This window comes from Lepus europaeus, chromosome 8 (genome assembly GCF_033115175.1).
Source record: "Lepus europaeus isolate LE1 chromosome 8, mLepTim1.pri, whole genome shotgun sequence".
Classification (NCBI taxonomy): domain Eukaryota; kingdom Metazoa; phylum Chordata; class Mammalia; order Lagomorpha; family Leporidae; genus Lepus; species Lepus europaeus.
This window is the reverse complement of record NC_084834.1, coordinates 40,599,524-40,625,722: the sequence shown is the minus strand read 5'-3', so window position 1 is coordinate 40,625,722 and position 26,199 is coordinate 40,599,524. Positions and strand designations below refer to the sequence as shown.

General features: G+C 38.1%; 1 pseudogene; it reads left to right on the top strand.

Moving 5' to 3' along the window:
- Positions 1–7,731: 7,731 nt before the first annotated feature.
- LOC133765520 (elongation factor 1-alpha 1-like) lies at positions 7,732–9,260 on the top strand (annotated as a pseudogene).
- Positions 9,261–26,199: the final 16,939 nt, after the last annotated feature.

The window sequence follows — 26,199 nt, the reverse complement described above, 5'->3', positions numbered from 1 at the left end:
AAAAATATATATATACTGCTTGTGAGGTCCACACCTCATATTCTAGAGCTTAGGTTTTAGTCCTGGCTTCACTCCCATTCTAGTTTCCTGCTAAAGCACTCTGGGAGTCAATGACACCTCAAGTTGTTGGGTGTTGAAAAGCACACATGGGAACCCCAGATTGAGTTCCTGCCCTCTGGTTTCTAAAGCCTAATCTAGTTCTGGCTGTTGTGGGCATCTTGGGAATGAACTAATGGATGGGAAATTCTACAAATAAATAAATAATAAAACCAGCACGTATTTTAGTAGAAAATGGGTTTACCTTTCTTTCATGAGCTGAGAGCAGGGCAATCATGAAGTACTAGGTGGGAAGAGATAACTCCATTACTGGCTCATTCAGGGGAGAGGATTTATATTGAAGTTAGAAATTAAAACAATCTGTGCCACTTGCCATTTGAAAAATCTCTCCCGTCCTCTGAGGGTACTCATAATCCAGTTCGATGATTTTTACTTTGAAGCTATTTGGTGATTTGTTATACTTAAGCCCTTTTTATTTGTTTATTTACTTACTTACTTTATTTATTTTAATTTGAGAGCAAAAAAGAGTTGATTAGATAAAAAAGACATTTGCCATCCACTGGTTCACTCTCCAAGTGCCTGCAATGCCAGGGAGAGGAGGGAAGTAGGTGCCCAAGCTAGGAATCAGGAATGGAATCCAAGTCTCCCACAGGGGTAACAGGAGCCCAATTACTTGAGCCATCACTGCTGCTGCCCAAGGTCCACATTAGAGTAAGCTAGAATCAGTAGCAGAGGCAGGCATTGAACCCAGGCACTCAGATATGAGATGCAGGCATTCTAAACAAGGTATTTTAAATGTTAGGCCAATCATCACCCCTATATTAAAATTATTTTGAGATTATATAATTAATTTAGTTTTTTGGGGATAAATGTTATACACCACTTCTTATCATTGGGTATTAATTTCATTTAAAGTTTAATGTTGATAGACTGTATTTTCAGTTACCCTAAAAATGCAGTTAGAGTTTAGAACAACATGGAAGTTTACAAATATTGAAATGAGAAACCTATTATACATTAGTAGTAATACCCTCTTTCCCAATATTCCCATGTCTTAATTTCAGTTATCATTTTCAATTTGTAATGTTTCTTGAGTGTAGTTAATAGAACAAGCCATATATACTCAGATTCATTTCTAGAGTAATTAATAAGACTAAGGATAACTTACTATCACTGTAAATTGGATGAATGATCAATTTAACTTTATGTAATAAAGCAAAGTTAAAGAAGTACACATAATTTTAATGGTGTTTCGAATATCACTACATATGCTTAGCAGTTAGATTTCAAATGCACGGCAAACAGCTATTTCATGTTTTTCCTGAAGGCTTTAAAAATATATATATATTTCCATTGGAGTATTTAAAGTACAGAATCTCGTTCCAGGAAAAATCACTCAGTATGATTCACAAAACAAAGAAAATATTCTATGTTAATGAAATATTTGGAATAGACTTTGTATAGTTTCTGAAATCCAAATAGATCTTGGGGGAAAATTACTAACCATGGAATCGAATAGTAGTGGTGAAAACGAGAGATAGAATTATTTATAGAATGTCAGGAGCCATGGAGTTTCAGGGATATGATGTTATAGCTAGAAACAGTTTTCAGGGTTGGTAAAGCTTTCCATGCAATACAGGCTAATAATAGCAGTGTTGGCAAGCCCATTATAATAAAGAGGAATTTTAAAGAAATCCTTTTTAGATCAAATTTTAACATGGAAATTTTATGGGCATTCAAAAGATAGAAGTTAAAATAATTCCCCCAAAGAGATTTCAGGTGTAGTAAGCCCTATTTCCTTGTTTCTGACTGCTTTCAGTGGGGCACTGAATAATTCATATCTAGAGTCTAGTTTTGTTTTTTTTTTTTTTTTTTGGAAGCAGACTTGGTAAAGAAGACTGTTGTACTCCACTGCTGACTCACTTTATTCCTTCTTCCTTTCCACCTGAAAAATATGTTTTCAATTGAAATGCATAGTGAAATTTGCCTCTCTGTGGAAAGAAATAGAGAAAAAAAAGTTTATAGTTAATCAGTTTGATGCTTTGAAATCAAAATTAAATCCCCTTGATGTTTAAATAAAGAAAAAGAATAAAGTCATATTTGTCAAGTAAAATATATTATAGACTTATTTATAGAAAAAAATAGATGACTATTTTCTAAAATAAATGCTTTCTATAATAGCACAATTTGTTCTATATCCCAGATGGAGAGATGAAAGAGCCATGAATTCAGCATAGAATACTAATAAATCCATATTGAGCATGCTATAATATTAATAAAACTCATAGACTTCTTCATTATTTATAATGTAAAAATTGAAAAGTTGGAACAAGTTTATTAAAACTCATTGCCAAGTGGTACAGACTTTTGGCATTTTCAATGTTATTCATAGCTTAATGGACTGTTCCTAACACTACACAGCTTTCCTCTCTTAACTGGCTTCTCCATTACAGTGAAACTTCTTGACTCCCAAAACACCCCTTTTCTCAACACGCCAATTTCTGGTAAAAGCACCCTCAGCTTCATGGTCAGTCACTTTGTCTCAACTCCTGTAACACTTTAAACTCCTTTTGCATTTTTGCCACCCCCATGTGATAAGAAATCAGCACTCTATATTGAACTTCTTTGATTTTCTTATATTATTCCTTCCTTTGCATTCTCATTGTCACTAATAATTTAGACCTTCATGAAATTTCATCTAAGAAACTATGACCTCCCAAGCAAATTCAGGCCTGCCCGCATTTCATAAGTACACATTTCTCAGGGGACAACCATGCTCATTCATATGAAAGTCATCTTTGGCTAGTTTCTCAGGTCAATAGTAAAACTGACTAATTGAGACAAAGCCATAAGACCCCAAAGCCCAAAACATTTGGTATCCGGCATTTTACAGTAAATTTTTGTCATCCTATGGCCCAAAATATTGTTATAAATATTCTAACTGGTCTCACCTCCAAACTCTTCTGAAATTAATCCTTGTTTTATTCTATTAGTTGATTCATTTTAAAACATTAACAACCAGAGTAGACTCATGGACAAATCTCATAGGACTCACACATGAAAACACATGATTCTGAGTCAGTGATTAAAAAACCTGTCTGCGTACCACATATACTGAGAGAGACTTTTGTCTCCTGGGTATACATGGGCTTGCACTTCTCAGCTCCGTCTGAAATATCCATTTTTCTTCTACAGAAATATTGTGTGATATTACAATACCTTCCTCATGTATCTTTCTACAATTCATCTAGTTGTATATAAATTTGCGTACTTTCCTCTGGGGATTTTCCTTAGTCTTCTCTTACCATATTCATTTTGTCCTACTCCCCCACCAAATTTCAAGCTTAGTGAGAAATGAAACTTTACCCTTCTCCTTCATTTGCAAAAGTTTTCAGTTCAGTTCCTTGAATTTGTTCAATTATTCAACAGGCATTTGTTTTACCTGATCTTATTCCCAAGTGCAGTGCTAGTAAGGGAGGATGCTAGTGAAATGTACTCACTGCCATTTAGGAGTTATATTTTTTAAAGTAAGTGATGGGGAAGGATTTTTTTTTTTTAGCAGTTAAGATGCCCATTAGTATGCCCATGTGCACATCAGAATACCTGAGTTTGCTACCTGGCTGTGGTTCCAGACTCCAGGCTTCTTGCCAGCACAGAGCCTTTTACCAGTGGGAGGCAGAATGATGGCTTGTTTAATTGGGTTGCCGCTCCTCATGTGGGAGACTTGGACTGAATTCACACACAGATCTGGTACTGTTTCGGCTGTTGCAGACATTTGGAGGTTCAGATGAGTCTGTGGCTAACAGTTCTCTCTGTTACTATCACTCCATAACTCAAATGCATAAGTAAAGCAATAAATAAATAATAAACAATAAATTATTATTTTAAGTAAACGTATGCCCAAGAAGGTAAGACTTCAAATTTTAACTAAGACTGGAAGGTAAGGAAAGTGGCCTCAGTCTAGTTGGTAACTCAGTTATCTTGAATAGAAATGAGTCCTAGAGTGAAACAGTAAAAGAACATTTATTTACTTATTTGTTTTAAAGTCAAACTGAGAGGGTGGAGGGGGAGGGGATGGGGAAAAGAGAGAGAGAGAGAGAGATCTTCCAAATGGCCACAACAGCCAGGAGATCAGGACAAGCCAAAGCCAGGAGCCAGGATAATCCTCTGCTCTCTTCCCATGTGCATTAGAAGAAAGCTAGGTCAGAAGGGGAGCAACCAGTACTTAAACAAGTGCTCTGATATGGAATGCCAGCATCGCATGTAGTGGTTTTACACACTGTGCCATTATGCAGGCCCACATAAGGCAAGATTTTCACCAGAGAGAAACTGTAACTTAAAAAGAACAATAAAATAAATGTGGACAGCTGTATAAATCTGTTGAACATGTGTCAAAGGTGAGTGTTAGAAAGCTTCAAGCCAAGAGGGAATAAAACAAGTCCTAAATTAGAGTTCTCTATCCCGTGCTCGGAGGTCAGCATTTATGCTCTACATAATGATCTCAAAGCACTTTCTGAAGGCCATTAATGTTGAAAGATGCTATTGCTATTTAAGAGGAGAAAATAGGAGACTATGGTCAATTAACCTTGAAAAATACCTGGTTCAATAAAAGTAATCACAGTCTTTTCTGCAGGATTTTCACTGGTAATCAACAAGTAGGGGTAGATTATGGGATGCTCCCCAAATGAAGTGACCATGAAATCTTTTCCTCTTAAAACATCTCTGGGAATGGATATTCTTTAGAAATTTTAGGAAACACTGAGTAATACAATAGCTTTTAGTCATTTTTTTCCCCAGGCACATTAGGATGTATTATCAGAGATAGAATAGAGGTAGCAAAATAAAATTGGGTATCATTTTAGTTCAAGTAGGAATGCGAGGAAAATGACAGAGAGGGGACAAATTCAGGGAATATTAAGAATTAATAACATCTGTCAACTAGATGTTATACAGCATATTAGTTATGTCACCCTCTTACCTGAACTCACAAATATCTCACCATTTCTCATAGAACCTTTAAAAGTTCTATGGATCATATCTATCCTGCTCTTTTATTCTCATTAGTCATGACAACTCCTCAGATCACTAGCCCTTCTTTTAACTGCTCTCGCGTACTGTGCTTCTTCCAGCCTGGTAGCCATTGCACTTGCAATTTCCCATTGGAACTCCATTTTCTGTCTAGTAAACCAGTTAACTCAATCACCACACTTCAGATCCTGACCCAAGGTTCACTTCCTCTGAAAAGCCTTCACTGATCTCCCTGATTAAGTCAAGAGTCCCATTACAAGATCTCCTAAAACCAAGTACCTCTCGTTCTGAACTTTTAACATAGCTGTATTTTCGTTTTTTCCCTAAACATTTGTTTAATATCTGTTTCATCACTGGGAGCAAAATTTTCAGGAAGACAGGGAATATTGCCCCTGTGTCTGTGTTGTAGCATAGAATTGCTGGCATTGGAATGCTCTATGATTTTTTAATAAAATAAGGAATTCCTAATAAATGAATGGAAGGAATCAAAGATATCTTCAAGATTTATGACTTAGCAATGAGCATGTGATTATATGTTTACTGAGTAGGAAACACAGGTGCACAAGGAAATATGGGGGGGGGCATGATTACTTTTGTTTTTTTGATTGAGTGTTTTGGCTATGCATAGGTAGATAGAATGAGAGTACAGAGGTCAGCAGAAACGGTCTGGGTTAGCATTAGATATTTTGAATCTCTCACAGAAGTCCATGAGATAAATTGATAAAGAATCTATTTAGTGGAATCAGAAGTACAAGAAAAGCATCCTGAGAAATGACTCTGATGGAAAGGCAGTGTAAGAGACTGTGAAGCACATCACACAGCACAGAGCAGTGAAAAGAAAACCAGGAAAGAGTATTTAAAAACCAGTAGGATAACAAGCTTCAAAAAGGAAGAAATTTTACTAATGCACACTAGAGTGTTCAAAAACTAACAAACTCACTTGTGAGGTGTAAATTTCGAAAAACAGAGATAAACAATGGTGTATCCATAGATACTGCACATTAGTTGGATAAAGAATTAGAATTTTTCTTCTGAAGAAGAGAAAAATTAAGATCACCTAATAGTAATGGGTGTTCTTTAAATTAAGGGTTGAGTATTATATAAATTGTGATGTTAGCTAGGAACGTGGTCTAAGAAGTCAAAGCTCTTTATGTGCTGCCTATGCAGCTCAGACTATGTCTTTTCCTTCAAGTTCTTTGTCTACAATAGAAGTAATAATAACTATTTTTTAGAGTCATGTACTTTAAATAAAATATAAATGTAGATATTAAATTAATTGTGCTGTCCATCTTTTTATAGAACCTAAATCTTGTGAAAAAGCATTTGTTTTTACTTGAAAGGTAGAGTGCAAGAGAGATCTATATACCTACAGGTTCATTCCCCAGATGCCTGCAATAGCAAGGACTGAACCAAGCTGTGCTACTTTAATACTTTGAAGATTAAGGGAAATAAAAATGCTGGCCTAATTCTTCCTTGACAACAATATCCTAAAAGCTGTTTAATGTACTTCTTAATGAAAAATGCAGTAGGAGTACATTTCAAAAATGTCACTGGGGGCAGAGGATCAGCACCATGGTCAATCACCACTTGGTACTTGCACATCCTATGTGAAAGTGCCTGGTTCAAATTCTATCTCTTCTGCTTCCAATCTAGTTTCCTGCTAATGCTCACCCTGGGAGGCAGTGCGTGATAGCTCAAGTACTTGGATCCATGCCACTCACTTCAGAAATCTGGATTGATTTTTGGACTCCTGGCTTCAGCCTGACCCAGTTTTGGTTGTGCAGGAATTCGGGAAATGGATCAATCTCTGTCTTCCTCTCTATTTCTCTGTCTCTTTGTGTTTCAAATAAAATGAAAATTTTAAAAATCCCATGATCTGAACAAAATATATGTAAAAATGTCAATGAAATTGAGAATCCATTGCATAAGCTTCTTTATCTGTAAGACTGTAAATACTAAAAACATAATCTGAACTGAAATTCTAGATATCTTGAAGTGGTATGAAAAATTGTCACCATCTTTCTGTGTTGATTTCTTTCTAAAGTTTCTTTTATTTATTTGAAATGCAGAGTTACAGAAAGAGAAATGAGAGAGAGAGAGAGAGTGAAAGAATGAATTATTTTCCACCTGCTGGTTTACTCCCCAAATGGCTACACTGGCCAGGGCTGAGCCAGGTCAAAGCCAGGAGCCAGAAGCTTCATCAGGGTCTCACATGTGGGTGCAGGGGCCCAAGGACCAAAGCTTTCTTCCACTGCTTTTAGAGGCTATTATAAGGGAGATGAATCAAAAGTGGAGCAGCTGGGATTCAAACCAGCACCCATAAGAGAGGCCTGCATTGCAGGTAGTGGCTTTGCTTGCCAAGCCACAATGCTGGACCCCATTTAACCTCTCAATATTGTTTCAGACATCTCCGCAATATATAAGAAAATAAAATACACACTGAGGAATGTCTGATATTTCCACTCAACATTACAATGTTTCTAGAGTACACTTTTTCATCCACTTCAAAATCTTCCAAAACATAATCTGCCCTTGACGAATAAATAGAGAATTTTTTTAATACTGCTTGATTCAAAAGAAATCCGTTGTCAACACAGCATTTAAGAAATCAATTCACTTTTTTTCCGCAACAGATTTGCCACCAGAACACAGGTGTTGTGAAAACCACTGCTAAATCAAAGCCAAAATGGGAAAGGAAAAGACTCACATCAACATTGTCATCATTGGACACATAGATTTGGGCAAGTCCACCACCACTGGCCATATGATCTACAAATGTGGTGGCACTGACAAAAGAACCATTGAAAATTTTGAGAAGGAGGCTGCCAAGAAGGGAAAGGGCTCCTTCAAGTATGCCTGGGTCTTGGATAAACTGAAAGCTGAGCGTGAGCGTGGTATCACCATCAACATCTCCCTGTGGAAATCTGAGACCAGCAAGTATTACATGACTATCACTGATGCCCCTGACTTCATCAAAAACATGATTACAGGCACATCTCAGGCTGACTGCCATCCTGATTCTTGCTGTTAGTGTTGGAATTTGAAGCTGGTATCTCCAAGAATGGGCAAACCCGTGAGCATGCCCCTCTGGCTTACACACTGGGTGTGAAACAACTAATCGTTGGTGATCACAAGATGGATTCCACTGAGCCACCCTACAGCCAGAAGAGAGATGAGGAAATCATTAAGGAAGTCAGCACCTACATTAAGAAAACTGGCTACAACCCTGACGCAGTAGCATTTGTGCCAATTTCTGGTTGGAACAGTGACAACATGCTGGAGTCAAGTGCTAATATGCCGTGGTTCAAGGGATGGAAAGTCACCCGCAAAGACAGCAATGCCAGTGGAACCACACTGCTTGAAGCCCTGGATTGCATCCTTCCACCAACTAGACCAACTGACAAGCCTCTGCGTCTGCCCCTACAGGATGTCTACCAAATTGGTGGTATTGGCACTGTCCCTGCAGGCTGAGTGGAGACTGGTGTTCTCACAACTGGCATGGTGATAACTTTTGCTCCAGTCAATGTCATCACTGAAGTCAAGTCCATCTAAATGCACCATGAAGCTTTGAGTGAAGCTCTTCCTGGGGACAACGTGGGATTCAATGTCAAGAACGTGTCTGTCAAAGATGTTCATTGTGGCAACGTTGCTGGTGACAGCAAAAATGACCCACCAATGGAAGCAGCTGGCTTCCCTGCTCAGGTGGTCATCCTGAACCATCCAGGTCAGATCAGTGCTGGGTACGCCCCTGTACTGGATTGTCACACAGCTCACATTGCTTGCAAGTTTGCTGAGCTGAAGGAAAAGACTGATTATCGTTCTGGAAAGAAGTTGGAAGATGGACCTAAATTCTTAAAACCTGGTGATGCTGCCATTGTTGAGATGGATCCTGGCAAGTGTGTGTGTTGAGAGCTTCTCATTCTATCCTCCTCTGGGTCATTTCGCTGTCTATGATATGAGATAGACGGTTGCTGTGGGTGTGATCAAAGCAATGGACAAGAAGGCTGCTGGAGCTGGCAAGGTCACCAAATCTGCCCAGAAAGCTCAGAAGGCTAAATGAATAGTATCCCTAATACCTGCCACCCCAGTCTTAATCAGTGGTGGAAGAACAGTCTCAGAACTGCTTGTCTCAATTGGCCATTAAAGTTTAATAGTAAAAGACTGGTTAATGATAACAATGCATTGTGATACCTTCAGAAGAAAGGAAAATGTTTTGTGGACCATTTGTGTGTGTGTGTGTGTCTGGCAGTTTTAAGTTATTAGTTTTTAAAATCAATACTTTTTAATGGAAACAACTTGACCAAAAATCTGTCACAGAATTTTGAGACCCATTAAAACAAAGTTTAATGAGAAAACTGTGTCTTCTTTTGGTCAACAGTGGACCTGTGAAAATGTGTTCCAGGTTTTTCTGATTAGAATATGCTGGAATTTTAAGCTAAAAATTCATAGGTTAGGGATTTTTTTCCCACCTGTTGCTTGTTTTAAGCTATGAAGGGCTGTTGGCAGTCCTACCGGTTAGAATAGAACCGTTGACATGTAATTTAGTTTAGAAAGCAAAATTTTGTAATCTTAAGGGATGAAATGTTGCATATAAAATTGTGTAGCTACAAGTAAATTTGCTAGAATCAAAAAAAAAAGAAATCAATTCTTTCTCAGGGGTATTATGTGCTATTCAAGGACAAATTTGGAGAACTTACTCAAGTATCCATTATAGATTTGAAATTGAGATAAATAGGTTTTCAGAGTATCTATCCTGTCTTTTCTTTAACTACTGAATTTCCAACTATAATGCCATTTTCTAGTACTATAGTTGCTAAATGAATGCATGTTATTATTTAAATTCCTTTATTAAAAGGCTGTATATAACACCATAATCAGTTAGAAACACTTGTTTAACTGATCAAGGTCATGTATAAAGATCTATCCAAAACTTGAAAAGGTTTCATTCACACTATGTTTCTATCATAAGGGAATTGGTTAATATTTTCTTTACAAAATGAGTTGTTTTGGGAAAAAATGCAAAATTATTTCATCTGTCTTTAATTTAGCTTAATTTTCAAAGTTAGATACAATTCAAGAAATTTCCATTTTAAGATTTATTTATTTATTTGAAAGGCAGAGATACAGAGAAGGAGATGCAAAGGCAGAGACAGAGAGAGAGAAAGATATCTTTTATCCACAGGTTCAATCCATAAATGGCTGAGCCAAGAAGAAACCAGGAGCTAGGAGCTTCATCTGGATCTCCTACATGGATGCAGGGTCCCAAGAACTTGGGCCATCCTCCACTGCCTTCTCAGGCACAGTAACAGGGAGCTGGATCAGAAGGGGAGCATTACTGATGGCACAGCAGATGGTAGCTTCACCTGCTAAGCCATAGCACCTGCACAAAAAATTTATAATTTTTTTTGTATTCTACTTCAAGGTCCCATGTTATTTCTACTAATAAAAATATGAATTAGAGAGAATGTAGTCATTTGAGTAGGTATTTATATATCAAGTAAATGTAGGTTATATCTTAATAAAGATCTATCATTACATCCTAGATACATCCTTAATCTCTGTAAATGCTACAGAAGAAAATGACAAAAATATGTAGTACATAATAGCAAAATATAAAATCCATAAAAATATTTTTTAATTTTTTTAATTTTATTTTTTTTTGACAGGCAGAGTGGTGGACAGTGAGAGAGAGACAGAGAGAAAGGTCTTCCTTTGCCATTGGTTCACCCCCCAAATGGCTGCACTGCGCTGATCCAAAGCCAGGAGCCAGGTGCTTATCCTGGTCTCCCATGGGGTGCAGGGCCCAAGCACTTGGGCCATCTTCCATTGCACTCCAGGGCCACAGCAGAGAGCTGGCCTGGAAGAGGAGCAATCGGGACAGAATCCGGCACCCCGACCGGGACTTGAACCCGGTGTGCCGGCGCCACTAGGCGGAGGATTAGCCTAGTGAGCCGTGGCGCCGGCCCATAAAAATATTTTTAACAACACTACAGCTGAAGTTTCCCTTATTTTTAAAAATATTTTCTTTAAATGATGTCTTTATTGATACAAAATACTTGTACATTTTTATTGAGTACAGTGCAATATTTCAACATCTATACACAGTGTAAACATGTTAACCCCTTATGAAATTACAGGATGCTTGTTTCTCTATAAAATCTGATTGTGTTAGCCAAAATGGATAATTCATAACTTTAATCTATTGTCACTTTTATTAAGGTTACTAGATTATTCATTTCAGTGTTATCAGTAAAGCGTATATATATAATTTATGATAGTTTTTTAAACAGATTATGGCTCACTAAACTACCTTTCCTTTTTACTAATTAAATAAAATGTAGGATAAAGGAAACGTACTTAAATCATGAAAGTCAAGAAAGGCAAGATTCTTTAGAAATGAATACGATTAATTTGATTTGAGGGCAAAAGGATAATGTAATATGATTTTTACTATTTTGAGGAATAATATATTGATTAAACTTCCAGAAGATTTACTGTAGGGAAGTTTAATGGGAAGACATAATTCAGATATATTCATGTTTGAAATCAAACATCCTTTTGATTTGAGGATGAATATTGCCCAAAATAATGAAATCTGGCCAATTTTAAGTAAAAACATTTGATCTACAGAGAAACCAAGAAGAGACAAGTGTCATGTCACTCAAGATTGACCAGAATGTGATTTTAGTGTATCATATAGCAACTGCTCAATAATCGCATAGCAACAGAAACTGGTTTTATAATTTCCTCATATTTTCAGTACAGACAGTGACTAAAAAGTCATTAGCAAAATATCAGACGCTTTCATCTTAAAACAAGCCATGAATCTTAGGGATTTTCAATATGATAGATATCAACATGATAGATAATATCTGTATGTGAGTTCTAAACCCAATGAATGGGTTACTAAGGATCCTAAAGAGACTTATGTCACCATCTGACAAATCGTTGTTGCAGTGAAAAACATTAAGAATACATTCTCTCCAAAATAAAGCTTCCATTTAGGCACAATCAGCAGGGCTTAATTAGAAAACATGAATAATTGAACATGCTGCAGCTCTCTCTAAGCAACAAACTTAAGAATCAGAGAGAAGCAAACTCTTAGACAAAAGGGCACGTTATACTGAATCATTCTCTAGTGTTTTATCTTTCTGATGGCAACCTTTTCAATGATAATTCAAATGAACACCCTCTAGCATATACTACAAACAAAGGTCTTATTTAAAATAGGATAAAAAATAAACAAATAAAAACAAAACAAAAAAACTTCCTTCAATCCACACACAAAAGTTTCTGAAAATACAATAGATGGGGCCAACGCTGAGGCATACAGAGTATAGCCGCTGCCTACAGTGCCAGCATCCCATATGAGCACTGGTTTGAGGCCTGGCTGTTCCACTTCCCATCCAGCTCTCTGCTATGGCCTGGGAAAGCAGTAGAAGGTAGAAGATGGCCCAAGTGTTTGGGTCCCTGCACCTGTGTGGGAGACTTGGAAGAAGCTCCTGGTTCCTGGCTTCGGATGCAATCAACTCTGGCTGCTGTGGCCATCTGGGAAGTAAACCAGCAGATGGAAAACCTCTCTCTTTCTCTCTGTGCCTCTGCCTCTCTGTAACTCTGCCATCCAAATAAAATAAACAAATCTCTCTTTAAAAAAAGAAAATATAATAGAAAAAGAGGGAGAGGGAATGGTATGGATTGGAAAAATCTTAGAAAATTGAAGTATTCATATGTTGTCAATAATGTTAATGTGCAAGCTCACAGGTGTTCTCTAGTGAAGCACAATCTCATTTTATATAATTTGCTTTCTAGCTATGTGGTGATAGAGCAAATGCTAGATGCTTTCAACAGTCTCACTAGCAATTCCAAGTTCAGTATGTTTGGTGGTAGTGATTAAGAATATATGCATGGGGGCTGGTGTCGTGGCATAGTGGGTTAAGCTGCTGCCTGTAACACTGACATCCCATATGGGTGCTCATTCAGCTCCCGCTGCTCCACTTCCAATCCAGCTCCCTGCTAAAGGTCTAGGAAAAGCAGCAGAAGATGATCAAAGTACTTGGGACCCTGCCACCCACGTGGGAGACCTGGAATAAGCACTGGTTCCTGGCTTTGGCCTGGCGCAGCTCCAGCTGTTAATCTAGGGATGAATCAGTGGAAGAAAGATCTTTCTCTGTAGATTCTCCCTCTCTATAACTCTGTTTCAAATAAATAAATAATCATCTGGGTTTAAAAAAAGAATATATTCATGGATAAGCTATGTAGGTGAATGCAAAAAAAGTTAGTACATAAACATTAAAAAAATCAAATATCTAATAACAGTACCAAAAACCAAAACTGAATCAGTAAAACAAAAGCACAGGCTGGCGCCGCGGCTCACTGGGCTAATCCTCCGCCTTGTGGTGCTGGCACACCAGGTTCTAGTCCCGGTCAGGGTGTCAGATTCTGTCCCAGTTGCCCCTCTTTCAGGCCAGCTCTCTGCTGTGGCCCAGGAGTGCAGTGGAGGATGGCCCAAGTGCTTGGGGCCTGCACCCCATGGGAGACCAGGATAAGCACCTGGCTCCTGCCTTCAGATGGGTGCGGTGCACCAGCCGTGGCGGCCATTGGAGGGTGAACCAATGGCAAAGGAAGACCTTTCTCTCTGTCTCTCTCTCACTGTCCACTCTGCCTGTCAAAAAAAAAAAAAAAAAAAAAAAGCACATGTATTTAACTGTCTAGCTTACCCCCACGAAGCACTGATTTCCCTACAACCATGACCAATACTGCAATTTCTATGTCTTATTTTTATTCTTATCTCTTTTCCTATTCTGGTCCATGTGTTAACTTCTTAGATTTCTTGTTTGTTCTGGAAAACTGATCAAAAGGGTCTAATATCTTTCTGTGTTTATTAGTTTATCTATTGTAAATAAAAATTGCAACCCACTTCCTAAAATCTGTGGCTGCTGCTTCTGCTCTGGCTCTGGCTGACTTGGCAAGACCTTCCTTGCCATCTCTATAACCTTCTCATAATGCTCTCTCAGTTTGCTTCTCTTTGCATATTCTGTGCATGCCACTGGACTCCCAAACATGAAGGAGACATCAGCTGAGGCTCTCACAATTCTAGACTCAGTGAGGTTGCTGGGTAGTGTTTTCTCATTGATATTGCCCATCACTGTCATATTAATCCATGTGGACCAATTCTTCCGCTTCTGCTTTCTTGCCTCTCCCAGTCCTTCCATTTGCTTCTCTCAGTTTTGCCACAACAGCCAACACAGGTTTCCATTTCAAATGGCTTTCCAGGCCCTTTTGTTTAGGAGATAGCTCCTCAGACAAGTCTCAACTGTCTCCTCTCTTGTTTCTGCAGTAGTCTCCAAACCAGGAGTCTAGCAGTAGCATTTTCACAGGGTTCCTGCCTAGAAAAGATGCTGAATCTCAGCATCTGTTAATTCTCATCCAGGATACTTGAACTTCACACAATAAATTGCTTAGCCAACTCCTATTGACTTGCAGCGGTCCCAAACTATTTAAAGAATAGGCCGGCGCCGTGGCTTAACAGGCTAATCCTCCGCCTTGCGGCGCCGGTACACCAGGTTCTAGTCCCGGTCAGGGTGCCGGATTCTATCCTGGTCGCCCCTCTTCCAGGCCAGCTCTCTGCTATGGCCCGGGAAGGCAGTGGAAGATGGCCCAAGTGCTTGGGCCCTGCACCCGCATGGGAGACCAGGAGAAGCACCTGGCTCCTGGCTTCGGATCAGCACAATGCGCCAACTGCTGCGGCCATTGGAGGGTGAACCAATGGCAAAAAGGAAAACTCTCTCTGTCTCTCTCTCTCACTATCCACTCTGTCTGTCAAAAAAAAAAAAAAAAAAAAAGTTAAGAATAAATTGGTTTAAAAGATGACCCAACTGGCATCCCATATGGGTGCCTGGTTCTAGTCCCGGTTGCTCCTCTTCCAGTCCAGCTCTCTGCTGTGGCCCAGGAAGACAGTGGAGAATGACCCAAGTGCTTGGGCCCTGCACCCGCATGGGAGACCAGGAGGAAGCACCTGGCTCCTGGCTTCGGATCAGCGCAGCACCAACCGTAGCAGCCATTTGTGGGGTGAACCAACGGAAGGAAGATCTTTCTCTCTGTCTCTCTGTCTCTCTGTCTATAACTCTACCTGTCAAATAAATACAATTAAATAAAAAAAAAAGATGAACCCAAACACTTCAATTTGGAGAGCTAATGTGCTACAGGGCCAGACTGCCTAAAAGTGTCCAGTGTCAAGGCTTTGTCCTGTTCATCTGATCTTCACTGAGGCACTTTAATTTAGTATGTCCCAATTTCCTCATCTGTGAAGTGTGGCAACATTTCTCTTCAGGTAGCAGGAAGTTATGAATGTGCTAGTCATCTGAAAAGCTTAGAAAAATGCATACCTTTAAATATGCAGCATGTTAAGTGTTTTCAATTACTATCATTTATGGAAGAAACCTAAGTGTTGATCTTTTATTTTCTAGTAATTCACTGAATAATTTTTCTAAGCATTTTATTTGTTGTTATTTTGAATTACTTTTAATACAAAATAATTTTTCAAAGAAGAACCTTTGGAGAATTACAATATACATGCATGTTTTTTATTCCTTGACTGGAAAAATGGCCATTTTACAAGCATTTTAAACTCTTTGCAGTTTATTCACTTAATAAAGAATTGCCAGGTAATGTGAAGACATCCCCCCAAAATAAAAGTATGAACTGCACAAGGATTTTCTCATGGAGCTGTGCCTTTCAAACTGAAGTAGAGCTGTTCTTGAAATATTTAAAAGGAAGAGTACTTAAAGCTGCTTTATCCTTGAATTACATATTGTCTGTTACAAGACAATCTCTTAGCTATTGTAGAATAAATACTTTTTAAAAATTGTACCAACTATATTCCTGTTTTATGATGTTATTTCCTTTTTTTTTAACTTTTATTTAATGAATATAAATTTCCAGTGTACAGCTTATGGATTACAATGGCTTCCCCCTCCCATAACTTCCCTCCCACCCACAACCCTCCCCTCTCCCGCTCCCTCTCCCCTTCCATTCATATCAAGATTCATTTTCAATTCTCTTTATATACAGAAGATCAATTTAGTATAAAGATTTCAACAGTTTGCACCCACATAGAAACACAAAGTGAAACATACTGTTTGAGTACTAGTTATAGCATTAAATCAAAATGTACAGTACATTAAGGACAATGATCCCACATGAGGAGAAAGTGCACAGTGGCTCTTGTTGTTGACCCAACAAATTGACACTCTAGTTTATGGCGCCAGTAACCACCCTAGGCTGTCGTCATGAGTTGCCAAGGCTATGGAAGCCTTCCAAGTTTGCCGACTCTGATCATCTTTAGACAAGGTCATAAAAGACAGAGTGAGGATAGTAACCAATGATCCTAAGAGTGGCATTTACCAGGTTTGAACAATTATACAGCATTAAGTGGGGAAGAGGACCATCAGTACCCACAGGTTGGGAGTAGAGCCATTGGTGGTAGAGTAGAGGTTATGATTACAAAGGAATGAGGCCCAAGTGTGCTAGACAGGGTCTAGAACAAAGGACAGAGTCATTATTAGATGTGCTAAGAAAGGTGCTTTCTAAGCTACAATTAAGTTTTCTGATTGAGAGGCAAATAGAACCTGACAGAAGGAGCTTGATAATAATCTGGTGGGCTTTAGGCCTTGTAAATTCAGAGGCCCAGACCTATCTATCTCTTCACATGGGGTATATCCTAAGGGAGGTGTGAACCTCCTAGGGGAAGGCACTCTGTTGACTTTCATTACTTGGCTGGGCTGGGAGGAGAGCTGGCCAGGTAAAGGCAGGTGGCATCTCTAACAAGAAATTTACAGTTCTGCCTGCAATGTTGCTGATCCTACTTGGCCATACCCTCAGCTGCAGTGGTCACTTTGGAAGTTGGGCTGAGTGAAGGGCTTTTCAGCTTAGAGCCAATAAGATCTGTGGCTCTGACCTGGGCATCCTTCGACTCCAGGGCAGGTCCATTTCCAGTGATCCAACTCTTGGCAGAGCTGCCAGGGCTCTTCACAAGCTGACTTTTGCTGAAGCCCAGGCTTACCACATTGAAAGCACTTCAGTGGACTGGCCTGTTGGGTCTCCTTGAGGGCAGATCACTGTACAGATCAGCCAGTAATAGGCCTGCCATACATTGCTTCTGATGCCGAGCTTTCTTTTCCTCCTGGTTTGTGTTAAAGCAGACCAGAGGATGCAAGTCAAGGGAGTGCCCGTGTCCCATCTCTAATCTTCGGTGGCCTGAACTACAAGTCTATAGTCACAGGCATGGTCTGTAGTAGTTTTTCTAAGGTAGAAAATGCCCATGAGGAAAATTATATTCACTTTAAAACTTTCTTTCCCTTTGGTCTGAAAGGGAGGTTTTTTCTACTTACTGTATACTTCGCTGATGGCGAAGTGAATCTAGCTATGAGATTATTATTTAAGTTCTTATTTTGGCTATGCTATTACAGAAAAATGTTAGCCATCTCTTTTATAAGGTCTAAAGATTAAATTGTGCATCCTACAGATTCCTTCATAATAGAATTAGTTTCCTACCTTGAAGAGAATGGAGAAATGAAAGAACAAGTTGGGCTTAGAATAGAGAAATGAGGGAGCAAGTCCTAGATCGCTTGCTGACAATAGCAATATTACATGAATACTTAGCAAACCGTTTCAACCATTAGATAACAACTTAAGAAAACATTTACCAGAAGGTCCAATGCCTTCTATAAATTTTAAGAATCATGTATTTGAAAACACCTCTTAAATATCTAACATGATGTAGTTTGTTTAACCAGTAAACTTAAGCACAACCATATAAAATGTTTTTAGTTTCTTTCCACCAACAAGTTTAAAACATATGATACACAGATTCAGGTCACACAAATTAAAATGTATCTTTGATTGATTTTAGCAGCTTAAATTTATGGACAATCTTATCTATAAGCCATTTAAAATAAAACTCTTAATAAAATTTCCTATGTGGACATACAATATGTACACACATATAACATAGCATAATAGACCAATATAACAATTTTAATAATAGCTTTTAAAATCTGTAACTCTTTTTGTAGATTGCCAATTGATTTGAATTGCTTTTTGTTTTTAGATTACTCTAACACATTGCTTTAACAGAGCATCAGAGTTTAATTCTATGTCAAAGAGAAATTGAGCTTCCTATGATCTTTTGCACAGGTTTCCTTCCTTTACCTTCTTTCATATTGGTGACCATGTTTCTGTGTTTCTGTGTGTAACACATCTTTAAGCATCTTTTGCAGGGCAGGATGAGTGGCAACAAATTCTTTCAGTTTCTGTTTGCTATGAAAAGTCTTAATTTCACCTTCATTCACAAATGAGAGCTTTGCAGGATATAATATTCTGGGCTGGCAGTTTTTCTCTGTTAGTACCTGGGCTATATCTTGCCATTCCCTTCTAGCTTGTAGGGTTTCTGATGAGAAGTCTGCTGTGAGTCTAATTGGAGATCCTCTGAGAGTAATCTGACGTTTCTCTCTTGCACCTTTTAGAATCTTTTCTTTATGTTTCACTGTGGTGAGTTTGATTACAACATGTCGTGGTGAGGATCTCTTTTGGTCATGTTTATTAGGGGTTCTATAAGCTTCCTGTACTAAGATGCCTCTGTCCTTTTCCAAACCTGGGAAATTTTCTGCTAGTATCTCACTGAAAATGCCTACTAATCCTTTCTCCCTCTCCATGCCTTCAGGAACTCCTAGAACCCGATTGTTAGGTTTTTTAATAGTATCCTGTAGATTCCCGACAATATTTTTTAGATTTCTAATTTCTTCTTCTTTTCTTTGGTTTGCCTGTTTCCTTTCCTGTTTTCTGTCTTCTAAGTCTGATATTCTCTCTTCTGCTTCGCCCATTCTGTTTTTAAGGCTCTCTAATGTGTTTGTCATTTGAGCTATTGAGTTCTTCATTTCATTGTGGTTTTTTGTCACTATCCCAGTTTCATGTTCTACTAGTTGTTTCATTTCATTTTGATTCCTCCTTAATATTTCATTTTCATGAGAGAGATTTTCTATCTTGTCCATTAAGGATTTCTGTAGTTCAAGAATTTGTTTTTGAGAACTTCTTAATGTTTTTATCAATTTTTTGAGATCCGCTTCTTGCATTTCTTTGATCTCATCATCTTCATAATCTTGAATTGGGGTGTCTTTTTCATTTGGGGGCGTCATAGTGTCTTCCTTGTTCTTGTTACCTCGGTTTTTGCGTTTGTTGTTTGGCATGTTGGAGATATTTGGTTTCTTCACTGTGGTGTTTTTTCTTGTTACACTATGGCTCTATATTAAGTGGACTGTCTGCTTTCGGTGGAGCCTTAGAGGCTTGAGATGAGTGTGGACTGAGAGCTGTGTTTGGTTCCTCAGGGTTGAGGGTGTGTCAAAGATGACACTCCCAGGTTAGGCGTGGTAAATCTCTTTTTTTTTTTTTTTTTTAATTCAAAGGGAAGTAATTCTACACAGCTGAACGGAATTGGAGGTAGTTAGCAGGCAAATGATATACCCACAGGAGCCAGAGATCGGAAGCTCTTTCCCAAGGACCACACAGGGAATCTCGGCTGCCCTCAGTGTGGGCTCCAATTCTCCTGCAGTGTCCCACTGGATTGCCAAGTTAGATCCTTATCTCCTGTTATTTCACCCCTCCCCACAGAGTCAGGTTTTTCTGCTAGGCTCAGGGCCGGTGCAGACCTGAGGTCGCCCTGCTTATGACGTATGTCCAAAATGGCGCCTGCTCTTTGTCTTGCTCGCCTTTGAGGGGTGAGCGGAGAGAGAGAAACTCGTGTCCGTATCGGTCACTTTTTTTTTTTTTTTTCCTTTCTCTCTTCTAGTTAGCCTGGTGAACTTTTCCCCACGGAGTTTCAAGCCTCGTTCCCTCTAGCCTCCTCTTTCCGCTTGCCCGCTGGTGTCTCGGGCTATTGAGGTTCGGCTCACCTCGCGTTCCAGCGCTGGTGTGTTGAGTCTGCCGCTGGTGTCCTGAACTTGGGCTCCCACGCTCTCCACGCAGGTCCACTGTGAATCACTAGTTCCGGAAGAGTTTCCGCTGCTGTTTCTTCCCCTACTCTTCCTTGACCCTGCAGTATCTCCACTTTTATTAACCTGTGTGTCTTGCTGAACTATCAATGTGCTCCCTTCCTCAATGTTATTTCCTTTTGAAATAAAAGTTGCATTGATAGGTATTTTCCCACATTAGTCCTGTCTGACATTTTTATTGATATATACCATTGCTTAGTTTGAATTATTATTTGCAATTCTTTCTTGTAATAACTCAAACATTAGTTGAGGACAATTAAATTTGCTGTTTCTCTATGATGAAATATTATGTGGATTGATGGATCTGAAATTTCTTTGCCTTTCAATTCAGTTTGCATGCAATATTACATAGCCTAAAATATTTAAAAAGCTGAAAATAGAAACAAATACTATTCAATTTGTAATTACTATGGTACATTTCCTTTAAAGAACAAATAACGTTACCAAAACAAAAGTTCAGAAAGCACCTTCTCAATGAGAAATTATTTAGAAAAAATTACAAACTTAGGTTTGGAAAAGACCTGAGATGCTAACCAGTCAAATTTCCACTTCATACATCAAATACCTATTAAACATCATTTTTAAAAATAATTATTGAGGGGCTGGTGCTGCAGCATAGCTGGTTAAGTCACCTCCTGGAACACCTGCATCCCATATGGGCATCAGTTCAGGTCCTGGCTGTTCCACTTCCAATCAAGCTCTCTGCTAATGCACTTGGTAAAGCAGAGGAACATGGCCCAAAGTGCCGGAGAGTCTGCATCCATGTGGGAGACCCAGAAGAAGCTCCTGGCTTCTGGCTCCTGGCTTTGGTCTGAACTAGCCCTGGCCATTTTGGCCATTTGTGGAGTGAACCAGTGGATGGACGATCTCTCCATAAATTCTGCCTTTCAAATAAATAAATCTTTTAAAAAGATTGATACATAGACATAGAATGTAGAATTAATAAACAGAAAATAGAACCACTCAAAAATTGCTCAGTCACAGATGGATATTAAATATGAAATGAAATTGTTCTTTCTGATTTGTGAGAAACCAAGCACATAACTTCTCAAGAATATTCAGAAGAAAAGATTCCCTTTAGAACTTATCTCTGAATGGAAAGGTGTGTATGCCTTCTACGTTCATCCATTTCCAGAGAAATTCTGCCTGCAGGGTGTACAATGATAGAGACAGATATTTAGGAGTTGTTGCACAGAGGATATTCCCCTTAGGATTCCTTCACAGGTAGGGCTGCATAATAGTGTAGACTTCTCATCTATATGTGAGATTTAGAAGGACAAGTGGAAAAAAAAAAAAAAAGCCAAAACTAGAGAGAAAGGAAAAGGGAAATATATATTCTTTATTTTGGAATTTTAAACAACTCATAGTACAGTCAAGTTTATGTTTCTAAAAATTACATGAAAACACTAAAACTCAATGGGTATAAAATTGCTGTCAGCAATGGAGCTGGTAGGGGTAGGGAGGCAGAGCATATTCTATTCAATAAACAATATAGGTAAATCACATTTTACAGGAAGACAAATAGGCATTCTGATAATCTTGAAAAACATGTTTTATGTATTTATGAAAACATATATTAAGTAATATATTAAAGAATTGAGATAAAGCAAATATCTTATTCAAGCCAGTTGTGTTGCATTTCCCAGCTTTATTATACAGTATGAAAATTCATAAGTCAGTCCTCACTTGCTTCAGAAAAGACTCTTGGTTCTATTTTTAAATTAATTTTTACAGGGATAAATGTCTATTTTACTGAGGGACATTTTATATCTTGTCTTAATAAGCAAACATTGGCATTTTATGTAAAACTTTGACCAAAAATTCCAAAACGTATCCTGTGTACTTATATATCTCATTTATTTATTTATTTGAGAGACAGCAAGAGAATTCCCAACTACCAGTTCATTCCCCAAATGCCCATTACAGTGTAGCCCAGGGCTGAACCTAAATGTTTAAACTCAATACAGGTCTCCCATGTGCTGACAGTAACCCAACTGCACCATCATCACTATTTTTCACGGTCTGTATTAGCAGGAATCTGGAGTCAGAAACTGGAGCTGGAAATTGAACCAGGGCACTCTGATATGGGGAGTAGGCACTTAACTGCTAACCTAAATATTCACTCCTGTGTACCTTTATAAACCTGATGCACTCTAATAATAAATCTGTGACAATTCAAATAATGATAGTAAAGAAAAATTTCAGTGAAACAGAGCCAAAACTCTGCCAAATATAATAGCATCATCTGCTGTCATTTCCAAATGAAATGGGAAAGTTCTAACACTACTAACTCAAAGATCCTCTGGGACTGTGCTTGAGATAGCTGTCATATGCAACCTCAAGACAATTCCAAGATTTATTCCAGGATCTTCATAAGACCTGGAAGGGAATTTGATTCTTGCAAATCTCTGAACACCTAGAAAGAGTATACATAATTTAGTTGCATTACTTGCAATTAAACTCTAATATTCATACCGTAGCCAAGCACAGTCAACAAATAAATGCAATTTTTAAAATTATACAGTATCTAGTGTTGACTGATTTTTTTTTTTACTAGTTGTTGTCTATTTAGTTTGTCATTCTGGCTGACTGAGATTGATGGCACTAAATTCAATTCAAAATAAGTGCTATATAGGGCTTTTGTTATTCTTGGTCAGTGAAGAACTACCTTTCAAGAGGATCATTTAAAGTTTCCCTAATGGTCTGTAACAACCATCCAGGGACACATCTCATGAATTACCAACACTGTTACGTCTTCTACAGATGTGAAGTTTGAGGGTTGCTTTCTTTTCTTTCTTTTTTTTTTTTTTACTGACACATAAAAAATTATAAATATTTATGCGGTATTATTTCATGTTTCCATACATATTTATTGTTCAATGTGTAATCAGGGTAAACATATCTATCTTCTCAAATATTTGTATACTTATCTGTGTCTTGAGGTCATTAGAATTCTGTCTAAGTTCTTATCTAACACTTTTAGTTAGAGAATGCTAATGCCTAATAAATACATAGTGATAAGAATATCACTAATTATGGATCCTGAGTAATTTTTTAAAGAAAATAATCCAACATTAAAAGATAATTTACAAGTATTAATTGCAATATTAGTTGCAATTCCCAATCATTATAAATATCCTAAGTGTCCAACAGGAGAGAACTATGGATATTTTTATCTATCCAGATAAACATTTTGGAGGCATAAGACTGTAATTACGAAAATAATTTGATGATAATTATGAAGAAATTTGTGGAACAATGTGAACTGATAAAAGCAAAATCAGATTTCAAGATATAAAAAAATTATTAGGCATGTGAAATTGATCAGAATGACAAATGAACATAGTTTGGAGAGTGTTAATTGTAAATGTTTTGTACTGTCATTATACAGTTTCCACATTGCATTAAAAAAAGACAATCCAATCAAATGATTTACAACATGGCAAAAATAACAGAATTCTACCTCTATCAGAAAACTTCCCATATCTGGTTGAATTGGTACAATCATATGTTTTGCTTTACTCCCTTTATTGTACAATACTTAACTATAGGTTGATTATATATGATAATATAAAAGACTAGAAAGAGAGACCTATGGTGATTTATAGAGATAAAATGGTTTAAAATATATGAAGAAGGGCATTCTATTCAAAAATTCAACACTGAACCAAAAGTATTTGAGTCAAGTAATATGGACTCATATTGTAGTGCCAGAGATGTCCTTCACTGTCTTCTATTAATTACGTCATTTAGTTGCCACAAATATGTTATATGATTGCTAGGACTATGAAATTTATATTTTCAATGAGAAAATCAATTATTAAGGAAATTATGTGACTTGCTTGAAGTTGCAGAAAAAGTAAATGATCTAACCAAATTTTTTAATCACTCTCTGAAGAACAGAGAGAGTGCTTCATTCCACTGGTTCACTCCCCAGATAGTCATCACAGCCAGGTCTGGGCTAGGCTGAAGCCAGGAGCAAGGATTTCCACCCTGGTCTCCCCATGGATGGCAGGTATCCACATGCTTGGGTTATCTCCACTGTCATCCAAACTGCAGTAGAAGCAGGTTGGATTGAAATTACAGTAGGCAGGACTCAAACTGGCACTCATATATAGGGTGCTGGCATGGCAAGTAGAAGTTTACCCTGCCTTACCACAATGTTGTCCGCAACGCTGTGATTTTTGCTCTTTGTACACAGTATGTGATGTGTTATATGAACTCTTCCAATAAATGAATGCAGGATGCCTTTCTAATTATTTGTGACACCACATCGTCAACTTCTTTCATTGATATGTTATAATTCGCATTGTAGAGAATCTTGGCTTATTTGATTCTATTTTTTCCTGAACATTTTATCTTCTTTGTAGTTTTGGAATTAGTATTGTTTTTGATTTCTGCTTCGGATAAGTTGTAATTAGTATATGATATTGCTACTTTTTGTAGCTTGATTTTATATCATGAAATTTTGCTGAGTTCATTTATAGTCTGAATAGATTGAGTGTATATTTTTTTATTTTCTATATATAAGATCATGTCATCTGCAAACAGTGACACTTTGACATCCTCTTTTCCAAATTAAATGTCATTTATTCCATTCTCTTGCCTAATTGCTCTGGCTAGGACTGTCAATACCATGTTGAATAAGTGATGAAACTGACACACATATTTCTGTTGTTCCAGAGTTTGAGAAGCAAGCATTCAGCTTCCCTCCATTCAGGGTTATACTACACGTTGGCTTGCTATTTATGATTTTTGTTATGTTGAAAGGTGTTTCCTTTACACCCAATGTGTTCAGAGATTATCATAAAAGAATGCTATATTTTGTCAAATGTCACTTCTGTTGTTATTAAACTGATCATATTATTTATGTTTTTCATTCTGTTGATGTGGTATATTATGTTTATTGACTTGCTTGTGTAGACCTGGCTTTATATCCCTAGAATGAATCCCAACTGGTCTGGTAAATAATTGTTTTAATATACTATTGGATTCAATTTGTTAGTACTTTGTTAAGGGCCGGCGCTGTGGCTCACTAGGCTAATCCTCCTCCTGCGGCGCCGTATGGACGCCGTCCATATGGACGCTGGGTTCTAGTCCCGGTTGCTCCTCTTCCAGTCCAGCTCTCTGCTGTGGCCCGGGAAGGCAATGGAGGATGGCCCAAGTGCTTGAGCTCTGCACCCACATGGGAGACCAGGAGGCAGCGCACTGGCTGTAGCGGCCATCTGGGTGGTGAACCAAGGGAAGGAAGACCTTTCTCTCTTGTCTCTCTCTCTCATTGTCTAATCCTAATTCTAATTCCATATGGTGCCCATATGGAATGCCAGTGTTGCAGGTGGCAGCTTTATCTGCCATGTCCCAACATCAGCCCCAATCACACCACATTTTAGGGCCTTCTTATGCTTAGGTATTGTATTTCTTCTTCATTCAATCTTTGTAAGGTGTATATGTCCAGAAATTTGTTTCTTCTAGGTAATCCAATGTGTTGCTATATAATTGTTCACAGCAATCTCGAACAATCTTTTGCATTTCTGTCTTGTCAGTTGTAACAACTTCTCTTTTCATCTCTGACTTTGGTTTTTGAGTCCTATTCTTCTTGGTCTAAGCCAAGAGTTTGCCAACTTTATCTTTTCATAGAACCAGCATGCCTCTTTGACTTTTGTGCGCTTCTATTTCATTTATTTGTGCTCTGAGTTTTTTTATTTCTTTCCTTCTACTAATTTGGGATTTGATTTGTTATTGTTTTTCTAGTTTCTTGTGGTTCAGTGATATTATTTATTTATTTATTTATTTATTTTTAAAGGTTTCATTTATTTATTTGAGAGGTAGAGCTACAGTGAGAGGGAGAGATTGAAAGAAAGGTCTTCCCTCCACTGGTTCACTCCCCAAATGGCCAAATCGGCTGAAGATAGGCTGATTCAAAGCCAGAAGCCAGGCGCCTCTTCCCTGTCTCCCACATGAGCACAGGGGCCCAAGCACCTGGGCCATCCTCTACTGCCTTCCCAGGCCACAGCAGGGAGCTGGATTGGAAGAGGAGCAGCCAGGACTAGTACTGGGGCCAATATGGGAT